Below are 13,195 nucleotides of genomic sequence, written 5' to 3'. Positions count from 1 at the left end.
TGGGTTTTGTTCCATCCCCGTGTCCCAAACTGGGATTGGGATGGGTTTTGTTCCATCCCCGAGTCCCAAACTGGGATTGGGATGGGTTTTGTTCCATCCCTGAGTCCCAAACTGGGATTGGGATGGGTTTTGTGCCATCCCCGAGTCCCAAACTGGGATTGGGATGGGTTTTGTTCCATCCCCGTGTCCCAAACTGGGATTGGGATGGGTTTTGTTCCATCCCGGTGTCCCAAACTGGGATTGGGATGGGTTTTGTTCCATCCCCGTGTCCCAAACTGGGATTGGGATGGGTTTTGTTCCATCCCCGAGTCCCAAACTGGGATTGGGATGGGTTTTGTTCCATCCCGGTGTCCCAAACTGGGATTGGGATGGGTTTTGTTCCATCCCCGAGTCCCAAACTGGGATTGGGATGGGTTTTGTTCCATCCCCTGAGTCCCAAACTGGGATTGGGATGGGTTTTGTGTCATCCCCGTGTCCCAAACTGGGATTGGGATGGGTTTTGTTCCATCCCGGTGTCCCAAACTGGGATTGGGATTGGTTTTGTTCCATCCCCTGAGTCCCAAACTGGGATTGGGATGGGTTTTGTTCCATCCCGGTGTCCCAAACTGGGATTGGGATGGGTTTTGTTCCATCCCCGTGTCCCAAACTGGGATTGGGATGGGTTTTGTTCCATCCCGGTGTCCCAAACTGGGATTGGGATGGGTTTTGTTCCATCCCGGCGTCCCTAACTGGGATCGGGATGGGTTTTGTTCCATCCCGGTGTCCCAAACTGGGATTGGGATGGGTTTTGTTCCATCCCCTGAGTCCCAAACTGGGATTGGGATGGGTTTTGTGTCATCCCGGTGTCCCAAACTGGGATTGGGATGGGTTTTGTTCCATCCCGGTGTCCCAAACTGGGATTGGGATGGGTTTTGTTCCATCCCGGTGTCCCAAACTGGGATTGGGATGGGTTTTGTTCCATCCCCGTGTCCCAAACTGGGATTGGGATGGGTTTTGTTCCATCCCTGAGTCCCAAACTGGGATTGGGATGGGTTTTGTTCCATCCCAGTGTCCCAAACTGGGATTGGGATGGGTTTTATTCCATCCCCGTGTCCCAAACTGGGATTGGGATGGGTTTTGTTCCATCCCGGTGTCCCAAACTGGGATTGGGATGGGTTTTGTGCCACCCCCGTGTCCCAAACTGGGATTGGGATGGGTTTTGTGTCATCCCCGAGTCCCAAACTGGGATTGGGATGGGTTTTGTTCCATCCCAGTGTCCCAAACTGGGATTGGGATGGGTTTTGTTCCATCCCGGTGTCCCAAACTGGGATTGGGATGGGTTTTGTGCCACCCCCGTGTCCCAAACTGGGATTGGGATGGGTTTTATTCCATCCCAGTGTCCCAAACTGGGATTGGGATGGGTTTTGTTCCATCCCGGTGTCCCAAACTGGGATTGGGATGGGTTTTGTTCCATCCCGGTGTCCCAAACTGGGATTGGGATGGGTTTTGTTCCATCCCGGTGTCCCAAACTGGGATTGGGATGGGTTTTGTTCCATCCCGGTGTCCCAAACTGGGATTGGGATGGGTTTTGTGGCATCCCCGAGTCCCAAACTGGGATTGGGATGGGTTTTATTCCATCCCAGTGTCCCAAACTGGGATTTCATCGTCTCCTTGAGCTCTTCCATAAATCCCAGCCCGCCCTGGAGCTTTTCCCAGCCTCTGGAATGGGGGACGCCTCCCTGAGGGCACCTTTGACGTCCCAACCTCGTTTTTGGCGTTGCTCCAGTGCCAGCAGCGTCCTGGATTTTGGGATCTGCTCCACTTCCTCCATCCTCTGGCCCGGCAAGGAGTTTAATTGGCAGGGTGTGTAATTAGGGCATTCATTTGGGAAGTGGCAACAGCTGGGGCTGCGTTGGCCCCCCGACGGCTGCAGAACACCCGGAATTCGGGAATTTGGGGGGGAAAAATGAGAAATCCGCCTTTTCCCCCTCATTTTTACGCCGCTGGGGCGGGAAACATCAAAGGTGGGGGGGGGGGGGGGAGCTTTTCCCGAAGAAAGGGAACAAAAATTCCGTGGGACCTCCCGCTCTTTGGAATGCCGGCTTGGATCGGGCTGGAGAGGAGGGAAAGGCGGCATTCCCGGCACGTTTGGGAACCTTTTAGAGGCCGAACATTCCAGGGAATCGCTGGAGAGGGATTTGTGCCGTTTGGAGCCGCGACTGAAAAGCTCAATTCCGGCTTTTTAACGGAGCAGGAGGAAAATGGGAAGTGACGTGATGGGATGAGCTCGGAGCCGTGATGGGATGAGCTCGGAATGGAAAAGCTCCCGTGGAAGGGGAGGGAAGAGCAAATAATGGGATCGTTCGGGGGGATTTGAGAGCTGGATAACGGAGCCGTTATGGCCTCGTGTGCTCCGCTGGGATCGAAAGGAAATCCCGCTCGTTTTTCCCTAAAAAAACGGTGGAATCGCTGCATGGACCAGTAGGAGGAACTGGGAGAACTGGGATCTTATCCAGCTTAACTCGAGGTGTTGGCTTCAGGGAGGTATTTTGGGATAAATCCCTGGGTTTTGAAGGATAATGACAATTTTTGGCATTGTCCTTCCCTGTCCTCCCGTTCCAGCCTGATTTTTGGGATATTTTGGGATATTTTGGGATAAATCCCCATTTTTTGAAGGATAATGACAATTTTTGACATTGTCCTTCCTTACCCTCCCATTCCAGCCTGATTTTTGGGATATTTTGGGATAAATCCCTGGGTTTTGAAGGATAATGACAATTTTTGGCATTGTCCTTCCCTGTCCTCCCGTTCCAGCCTGATTTTTGGGATATTTTGGGATATTTTGGGATATTTTGGGATAAATCCCCATTTTTTGAAGGATAATGACAATTTTTGACATTGTCCTTCCTTGCCGTCCCATTCCAGCCTGATTTTTGGGATATTTTGGGATATTTTAGGATATTTTGGGATATTTTGGGATAAATCCCCCTTTTTTGAAGGATAATGACAATTTTTGACATTGTCCTTCCTTACCCTCCCATTCCAGCCTGATTTTGGGGATATTTTAGGATATTTTGGGATAAATCCCTGTTTTTTGAAGGATAATCATGACTTTTGGCATTGCCCTCCCCTGCCCTCCCATTCCAGCCTGATTTTTGGGATATTTTGGGATATTTTGGGATAAATCCCCATTTTTTGAAGGATAATGACAATTTTTGACATTGTCCTTCCTTACCCTCCCATTCCAGCCTGATTTTGGGGATATTTTGGGATATTTTGGGATAAATCCCTGTTTTTTGAAGGATAATCATGACTTTTGGCATTGCCCTCCCCTGCCCTCCCATTCCAGCCTGATTTTTGGGATATTTTGGGATATTTTGGGATAAATCCCTGTTTTTTGAAGGATAATCATCGTTTTTGGCATTGCCCTCCCCTGCCCTCCCATTCCAGCCTGATTTTTGGGATATTTTGGGATATTTTGGGATAAATCCCTGTTTTTTGAAGGATAATGACAATTTTTGGCATTGTCCTTCCCTGTCCTCCCATTCCAGCTTGATTTTTGGGATATTTTGGGATAAATCCCCGTTTTTTGAAGGATAATCATCACTTTTGGCATTGTCCTTCCCTACCCTCCCATTCCAGCCTGATTTTTGGGATATTTTGGGATATTTTGGGATATTTTGGGATAAATCCCTGTTTTTTGAAGGATAATGACAATTTTTGACATTGCCCTTCCTTGCCGTCCCATTCCAGCCTGATTTTGGGGATATTTTGGGATATTTTGGGATAAATCCCCCTTTTTTGAAGGATAATGACAATTTTTGACATTGTCCTTCCTTGCCGTCCCATTCCAGCCTGATTTTTGGGATATTTTGGGATATTTGGGGATATTTTGGGATATTTTGGGATAAATCCCCCTTTTCTGAAGGATAATCATTGTTTTTGGCATTGTCCTTCCCTGCCCTCCCATTCCAGCCTGATTTTTGGGATATTTTGGGATATTTTGGGATAAATCCCCCTTTTCTGAAGGATAATCATCGTTTTTGGCATTGTCCTTCCCTACCCTCCCATTCCAGAGTGTCCCAGCTTGGCCTTGGCTCCAATTTTCCAGCTCCTGCAGGGAATGGGATGGAGATCCTTGAGCTTCCCACTTCCAAGGCAGGATTTTCACCTCCCCAAATTCCGGCTGCTCAGGGGAAATCCTGGATTCGCCGGGATCAGGGGATTTTGTTGCTTTGGGAAAACTTCTCCCTCTCGTGCCCGGAGCATTTTCCCACCCCATCCACAAATCCACATCCCGGAATGGAATTTTTCCATCTTTTTCCTCATTTCCCTCTCTTGCACCAACCCCCTGGGCTGGGTTATGCCGGGAAAGGAGGTTGGAATCGCTTCCAGCCCCATTCCCGTCCCGTTTCCCGCCATTCCTGCCCTCTGCGCTTTTCCCTCCTCCGTCCCCTTTGCTTTCCCGGGAATGCCGTGTTCCCTCCTGGCTGCTGGACCAGCACAGGGAAATTTCGATCCAGATGGAGTCAGTTTTTAATCCAGACATTCCCGTTTTGTCCTTGACCCGGAACCTCCCTCGCTCCAGCCATAAATCCGTGATCCTCTCTTATTTCCCATCTTTTTTCCCCCCCCCTCTCTCCCTCTAATTTTAGTGGAATTGCTCATTCCAGGCGTTTCCAGGCAATGGCAGGGAATAAACGGAGGCATCGGGCGTCGTTCCGTTAAATTAAACTCCTCCAACGTAAACACATTCCCGTTATCAGCGGGAAAAGCGCAGCCAAGGAGCCTTGGGAACAGGGAGATGTCCTTATCTGCAATTCCAGGCGCCGGGAATTGGGAATTGGGGGGGACGGAGCCGTCGATGGCTCCCTGCTGGAGCCACCGAGCTTGGAAAAGGCCTCCAAAACCATCAAGTCTGGGGGAAGAGGGGAATTTCCGTAGCGCTGGACGCCCTCCCTGGGGTTTTCCTGGGGCTTTGCAGAGGAAATAGGGAATTTTGTGGAGGGAATAAGGAATTCTGCAAAGGAAAAGGGAATTTTGGGAGGCAATAAGGAATTCAAGGGGATGGGAGGGCCCAAGGGATGAACACCAGGCCTTGGCCCTCTGTCCATGTGGATGGAAAAATTGGGATCTGGAGCTCTGGAAGTGGGATTTGACCCCATGGAATGAGCCACAAAACTCTTGGATTCGCTGCTCCGAGTGAGGAGGAATATTTGGGTTTTAACCTTAACAATCCCTTTCCAGACCCGGAGTGGATCCCTGGCCATGGATCAGCGGCTCCTGGTGGATCCCAGTGGGAATGACCTTGGAATGACCTTGGAATGACCTTGGAATGACCTTGTTTGGGATGCTCCAGGTGCCAGAAATGATGAGTTCACCCCCCAGCTCATGTTTATCCCAAGAAAGCTCCGTGTAACCGAGCTCCGGAGCATCGATTCCGGGTTCAGCCCTTGGAAAAGCTCCGGGATGACCTCGGGCGTCTCCCTGTCCTCCTCAATCTCGGATTTTGTGCCTGGGAAGGGGAAAAAAAAGGGAGAAAGGGATCCTCCAGAATTTGGGAATAACCCAAATAATGGGATTGGAAGCATTGGGAGGAGCCAATTCTCCCTTGGGATGCTCCTGGAATGTGACGTGGGCCCCATCCCGACCTGAGGTCATCAACGACACTTCCTGTGCAACATTCCTGGTTGTATTTGCTGGGAAAACGGGAAAAATAAATTCCAGTGAGCTCGGGAAGCTCTCCCGGAGAAGCAAAGCCCCATTCGGGGCCGTTTTCCTCCCGTTCCAAGTGGGATTTTCGCTGCTGTCGGCTTTTCCTGGATTTAAAAAGTTTTGGGGAAAGGGAAGATTTGGGGTGGAATGTTGCATTTTTTGGGAATAACCTCTCGGTGAGGGCTGCTCCTGCCCCGCCGTATGCTGGGTCTCTCCTGTCTTTTTTTTGGGGATTTTTTGGGGATTTTTGTGGCAGTTAATGCTCCTAATCCTACAAAAACATGGGAATTTTTCTTACGGGAAACAACGCTGGGGAACGAGGCCGCCTCTGGGAACCAGAGCAATGCCAAACCCCTCGTTCTGATCTCCGCTAATTAATTAAGCAGCATGGAACCTTTCCCACCTTTCCGGATGGATCCGCTGAGCGCTCCCCATCCCGCCCCACGGCGATTCCCCCTGGGATCCTCTCCCGCGCTGTCGCATCGCTTCCGTGAATTATTCACGCCCTTCGCCGGCGCCGCCGTGTCCCCGAGCCGTCCCCGGATGATTTTAAGGCTCCGTGACAGGTCGGGGACCGGATCGGTGGCGCCGATCCCGGGATTGCGGCGTAGTCACAGCGCATTAAGGGTGTGAGGAGGCCCCGCGCTGGCACCGGGAGATGATCCCAGCCCGGAGATGATCCCAGCCGAGGGATAATTAACGAGGGTCTGATCATCCCTGATGGCCACGCCGGTGAATCCAGGGAGAACGCGATCCCTGGAGCTGCCGGAGCGGGATGCGGCGGGACAGGGCTGAGTTTTCCCGGGGTTTGGTGCCCGTGGGGATGATCCCGGTGCCGCGGCAGGTTGTGCGCGTTCCCAGGGCGCCATCCGAACCTTTGGGGCGCTGTTACCTCGAATTAACGTCCTTTTCCTCCCCCTTCCCGCTCAAACCTCTCCCTTTGCTCCTCCGGAGCGTGAAGGTCACGGATGAGCTGGGATTATCCAGAAGCCACCTCGGATGCTGAAGGTGAAGGTGAAGCCACCTTGGGTTTCTCCTTCGGTTGGGCGCCAGGACGGCCCAAAAATCCGATTCCTGCCTTTTTTCCATCCTTTTCCTGCCTGTGAAATGCCTGAATCCCGCTGGCGTCTGCGGGGAGGAAGTCAACTGGAAGGGAGGAAAAGCTTGGACTTGGATCCGGAGCAGAAACCAAACTATGCCGGTGCCAGGCCTGGAATCGTCTGCTCCCGTCACGGTGGGGGGTTCGTCTTTGCGGCTTTCTCTGCCAAAACCACCCCGGGACGGCTCCAAACTCCCCGCGGGGCGGCTCCGCTTGGATGCAGCTCCTTCCCGGGAGGGTGGGATCCCATCCAGGCCCTGCCGAGCGTGGCTGCTTGGATTTGGGGTCTCTCGGAGCCGCGGCAGCGGAGAGGGACGATGAGGTTTCGCTGCAGCTGAGCCGAGTGCCAAAGCCCTCGTTAAAATTGCAGGAGCTTGGCAGAGTTGGAATCTGAAACTTGGACAAAGCCGCTGTTTCCTCCCCCCAAAGTACAATCAATTCCTTTCGTCTATAAATATCCTCTATAAATAGCGACGGGAAGAGGATTCAACACTTCCAAAGGCTCTTTTGGGGGAAGAAAAGCTGGAAAACTGGGCCTAAACCCCTTTTCTCCCCACGTCGGCTCAGCGGAGGCAGCGCCGCACCCTCGAGCACCCCGGGGAAGCCTCTTGGCTCTGTTCCGAGAGCCTCCAGGAGCCAGGCTTGGAGAAAAGTCGGGAATAAAGCGTGGTTTTATTCCCAGCCGGGTGTCTGGAAGAGGCAGAGTCCATAATGGGGTCAATGACTCGGCCGCGCTTCCCCCGGGCTTGGCAAGGACCTGACAAATTGCTGAGCTCCCGCCCGGCTGCGCCGATTCCTGCCCGCCGGAGACCTCGGAGCGGGTCATTAGTGCCTAATTAGAGCCTAAACGCTCTCATTTGTCCTCCCCTTGTCAGCGCAGCGCCGGGGAGATCCCTCCCGGCCTCGTCCTCCCGCGTTCCACGGGCTGGGAACGCGGGAAAGGCGAGAAAAGCCATAAAACCCAGGGCGTTTTTCTTGTCTGCTTCGCAACGAGAATTAATCTTGGCCCAGCACGGGCTAAAGCCTGGCTTGGCTCTTTGTTCCTAGAGCCCGGCTTGGTGTTTTCTGGCCAGAGCCTGACTTGGCTCTTTCTTTCTAAAGCCACACTTGGCTCTTTCTTCCCCAAACCCAACTTGGCCTTTTCTTTCCAAAGCCTGACTTTGACTTATCTTCCTAAAGCCCAACTTGGCCCTTGATTTTCAGAGCCTGATTTAGCATTTCCTTCCTAAAGCCTGACTTGGCTCTTCCTTTCTAAAGCCCCACTTGGCTCTTTCTTCCCAAAACCCGACTTGGCCTTTCCTTCCTTAATCCCCACTTGGCTCTTCCTTTCCAGAGCCCCTCTTGCCTTTTCTTTCCAGAGCCAGATTTGGTCTTCTCCATCCTAAAGCCTGACTTGGTCTTTTCTTCCTAAAGCCCAACTTGACTCTTTCTTCCTTCCTAAAGCCCCACTTGGTTCTTTCTTTCCTGAAGTCTGACTTGGTTCTTTCTTTCCAAAGCCTGACTTGGCCTTTCCTTCCTAAAGCCCAACTTGGCCTTTCCTTCCTAAAGCCCAACTTGGCTCGTCCTTCCTAAAGCCCCACTTGGTTCTTTCCTTCCTAAAGCCTGACTTGACCTTTCCTTCCTAAAGCCTGACTTGGCCTTTCCTTCCTAAAGCCCACTTGGTTCTTTCCTTCCTAAAGCCCAACTTGACTCTTTCTTCCTTCCTAAAGCCCCACTTGGCTCATCCTTCCTAAAGCCCCACTTGGTTCTTTCCTTCCTAAAGCCCAACTTGGCCTTTCCTCCCTAAATCCCCAGCAGGGCTTGGCCCCTCTCTGCTTCCTCCTCCTCCTCCTTTTCCCAAGGAAACGGTGGAATCCCCGTCCCTGGGAGCGCTCAAATCCCGTGCACGTGGCCCCTGGGGCCGAATTCAGTTCATGCTTGGACTCCACGACCTCGGAGATCTTTTCCAGCCTCCAGTTCCGTGATCCCTCTTCCCTTCGCTGCTGCCAGCTCCTCCTGCCAAGACCGCCTCCGGTTTAGGAATAAATTCCCAGGTTTTGTGTTCCTGGGATGGCAAATGGAGTTCCGGGGTTTTGGAACATTCTTCTGTTTTTTCCTGCTTTTCCCTCCGGATTTTTTCCCGTCTCACTCAGAGCCCAACTCGGCATCGCCGGGTGACAACGTGATGACAGCGGCTCTGGGAAGAGGGGGAGGAGATGGATTCGTGCGAGGGGGAAAAAACTGGGAAGAGGGAGGGAGGGAGGGAAGGACCGAGGAGACGTGGAGATGCCACTTTGCTGCTCACACTCACCGTGATTATCCCATCCCGGCTCCTCGGAGCCGCCTCCCCCTTCCCTGGGAGATGGGATCCGTGTCCTCCCCCACCTCTCCCGGCTTTTCCCGGGTTTATTTTTATAGATTTTACGTATTTTATATTTATGGTTTTCCGTAAATAAATCAGGAGCCATCCCAGCGCCGTGCGATGCGAGGACGTGGAAGGATCCACGTGGATCCGGGATTGTCCCTTCTCACGTCCAAGCTGGAGCACAAAGAACCCCGGGATGGCTCCAAAATTAGGGCAAAATGGGTCTTTTCCCTAAAATAATGGGGAATTTTCCTCTTTTTGCCCCCAAGGCGAGGGTAAGACCTTTGCAGGCTGAGTTAATGAATTTTTAATTAATATGCAATTCAGGCAGGAGCCTGGCTGTGGGAACGGGTTTTTTGGGATGCAGATTTTTGGGATGAGGGTTTCCATCCATGGGGCACGGCGGGCTGGGATTCATCATCAGATCCAGGGGTTATTTTCCCTACGGTTCCCTTGGGAATCTGTTGTCAGCTGTGCCCTGGCTCTAATCCCTTCCCAGGCCCTTCCTCTGGATTTCGGGGATCTCCTCTCCCCAAACCCTGATCCAGAGGCGAGGCCGCATCCCAAATTCCCAGCAGGAAGGAAAATCCTTCGTGTCCAGCCTCCGATTCCGTGGCACGAGGGGGTCGCAGAGGCCGGAGCTGGCAGAGAAACCCAAACAAATCCCGATTTTATTTTTTCCTCCTTTTCCTCCCTTTCTGCCTCACCTTGAGCTCCCCCCCGGCTCTTCCTGAGGCAGCAGCACCTGGCTCCGGGATTATTTTTCCCATCCCTTTTTGGCAGCGCTCCCTCCTCCCGCACAAACGCAGCTCCTATAAATAACCGCGGCTCGTGCTCGCTCCCCCTCCCTCCCTCCCTCCCGCGGATCCGTCTTCTTTTCTCCTTGTCTGTCCCTTCTCCTGCCAGGAGGAGCCGCCGGAAAATCCAGGAGTGGGGGTTGAGCTCATCCATGTCCCCCTCATCCCTGAAATCGGCAGCATCCAAAGCACGTGGGGGAATTTTTCACTGGATTCATGCAGCCCCCCCCTCCAATTTCCTCCCCGATCCCCCATAATTAATTCCCGTATTTCCTTTTATCCTTCCTGATGTTCCCAAATCCAGGCAGTCGCTTCCTACAAACTCCCCCCACAGATATCCCTAAATTTGTGCGTTTCCCAAAGGAAAGCGTTGGTGACGATGTTTTCCAGCCTTTTTTTGGGCACAATGGGGTTGGGATGGATTGGGAGGGAATGGCTGCACGCGGATTGGGAACAGGATCCCTTGGCCCGTGGGAATGTGGATTTCCAGAAATAATTCCAAGCTTGGGATGAGCACAAATGTCCAAGAAGTCGAAATTTTTGGGAAAAGCTAAAACCGAGCTCAACCCGGGGGATCCCGAAGGATAAATCCGGGCCCGGAGAGGGGAAACTGCTCCCTGTGCGACCAAGGATCAACTCGGGATCCCCCATCCCAAGGGATCGCAAATCCGGCTTGGACTTGGGGTTTTTCCGGTGGGGAATTTGCCGGGAATGGTGGCGGGGTTGGGCTAATGAGATGCTGCTCACGCTCCCTAATGAAGTGCCGAAGGAACTCGGCGCCGGCTCCCGGCAAATTAGATCGGGATTATTGGAGCAGTGAGAATGGAGCGATCCGAGCTGGCATCGGAGCGGGCGGGAAGGGCTGGAAGCGCCCACTGGCCTCGACTGCATTCCCTGGAAAGGAAGAAAGGATGGAAACCCCTCCCAAAAGCTGGATGAGAGCAGGAAGAGAGGGAAGGGATCGGCCTTTCCGGTGGCGATGCCGACTGGAGCAGGAATGGGATGTGGGAATGGGGCCCTCTGGAGCATCTCCGGCTTTCCATGGGCTGCATCTCCCCGGATTTGCTTTCGCTCCCGTTCCTGCTGGGATTTGGCTCCTTTGCAGAGGAGCTTTTCCTGCAATTCCCGGCTGGATCTGGCTCTGATTTCCTTTCCAAGGGGTCCTTGGGTGTTTTTATCCTCCAAACGTGGTGTGTTTGGGAATGTGAGGGATTTGGGAATGTTTGGATCCTCCAAATGTGACGTTTTCGGGAATATGAAGGACATGGGGATGTTTGGATCCTCCAAATGCGGCATTTTTGGGAATATGAGGGATTTGGGAATGTTTGGATCCTCCAAATGCGGCATTTTTGGGAATTTGAGGAATTTGGGAGTGTTTGCATCCTCCAAACGTGGCATTTTTGGGAATATGAGGTATTTGGGAATGTTTGGATCCTCCAAATGCAGCATTTTTGGGAATATGAGGGATTTGGGAATGTTTGGATCCTCCAACCGCGGCGTTTTTGGGAATATGAGGTATTTTGGAATTTTTGGATCCTCCAAACACGGCATTTTTGGGAATGTGAGGGATTTGAGAATGTTTGGATCCTCCAAATGTGGTGGTTTTGGGAATTTGAGGGATTTGGGAATGTTTGGATCCTCCAAATGCGGCATTTTTGGGAATGTGAGTGGCATGGGAATTTTTGGATCCTCCAAATGCGGCATTTTTGGGAATGTGAGGGATTTGGGAATGTTTGGATCCTCCAAATGTGGCGTTTTTGGGAATATGAGGTATTTGGGAATGTTTGGATCCTCCAAACGCGGCGTTTTTGGGAATATGAACTTTAAATTGGGATCACGGTCGAATTTCCCAGGAAAAAATGCGTTTCTGATGGATTTCACCCCAGTTCGGCTCTTTCCCATCCTCAGCCAAGCGCTGCTGGGATTGGGATGAGCCGGATCCCCCTTTTCCCATTCCCACCGCGATCCCTTGGGAAAGAGCCACCCACCAACGGAGCTGATTAAAAGCATGGAAAACACAAATTTAATTAAACCCAACCTTGCCTTTAACAGGAAAAGAATTCCACCCTTTTCCATGGAACAATGGATTTTTCCAGCCCTCCCGTGCCGGGATTCCTCCCTCTTTTCATACCTCTCCTTTATTATCCCTGGCTGGGAGCAGGCGCTGCTTGATTTGCATAAATTTGCATCAGGAATTGGGGGGGGGGGGAGGGAAGGAGGAGGGGAGGGAAAAAGAGCTGGAAAAAGGAGATTTTCCGGCACTGAACTCGCTCCAAAGAAAGGAGCCCCGGCTGGAGGAGGGAAAAGGCAGGAAAGGGTGGGAAAGATCCTGGATTTTCCGAGTTCACCCATTCCCTGGTGGTTTTTTGGGAGCGAAAAGCTTTCCCAAGCTTGGCAGGGAGCCAGAATTCCCGGTTTATCCGAACACAAAACCTCTAAAACGGGATCCTCAGGGCAGCCCCTCATTCCGGTGTTTTTCCCGGGAAGGATCCGGAATTCTCTGGCTTTTCCACGCTGGGGAAATGTTGGCTCTGAGCTTCCAGGTGAGGGAAAGGCCTTTGGAGCCTCCGAGGCTGAGCTTGGAGGATGGGATGGGATCAACTGTGGGATCTGGAAGGTCGTTTTTCTTCAGGATTGGCTTTTCTTGGGATTTAAGGAAAGGCCCATCCACGGGAGAAGCATCCGGGTGGGAGAGGAGCGTGGAGAGCAATGACCCCACCCCCCAGAAGCGGGAATTATCCATATGTGGAATCAAAACGGCTGAATTCCCAAGTTCGGACAGGCTGGAGAGGCCGAATCCCAAAGCTCCTCCTCTGGGATCGTCGGAATTATCCACGATTGTTGCTGGGATGGGATTTTCCAGCTTTTTCATGGATAACCAGAAGTACTTGGGGCGGTTTTCCTCCTGGCTGAGGTTTCTAGGGATTCAAGCCAGGGATTGAGGGATTGGGGAGATGTTGGAATGAGGCTTTTCCTCACCCCTTGGAGCCTCTCCATCGCCACTGTTCCCAGGGATCCGTCCCTTTTCCCAGGGGAGAACGGACAGGAAAAGAGGGAACGGCCTCAGGGTGCAGCGGGAGGGGTTGAGGTCGGATACTGGGAAAATTCCTTCATGGAAAAGGTGCTGAAGCCCTGGAATGAGCTTCCCATCCCTGGAATTGTTCCAAACCCCCTGGATGTGGCCCTTGGCGCATGGAAGTGCCGTGGGAATGGTTGGACTCCACGATCCCGATGGCCTTTTCCCACCTTAATTCCATGATC

Source organism: Corvus hawaiiensis, chromosome 22 (genome assembly GCF_020740725.1).
Source record: "Corvus hawaiiensis isolate bCorHaw1 chromosome 22, bCorHaw1.pri.cur, whole genome shotgun sequence".
Taxonomy (NCBI): Eukaryota; Metazoa; Chordata; class Aves; order Passeriformes; family Corvidae; genus Corvus; species Corvus hawaiiensis.
This window is presented reverse-complemented; position numbering follows the sequence as displayed.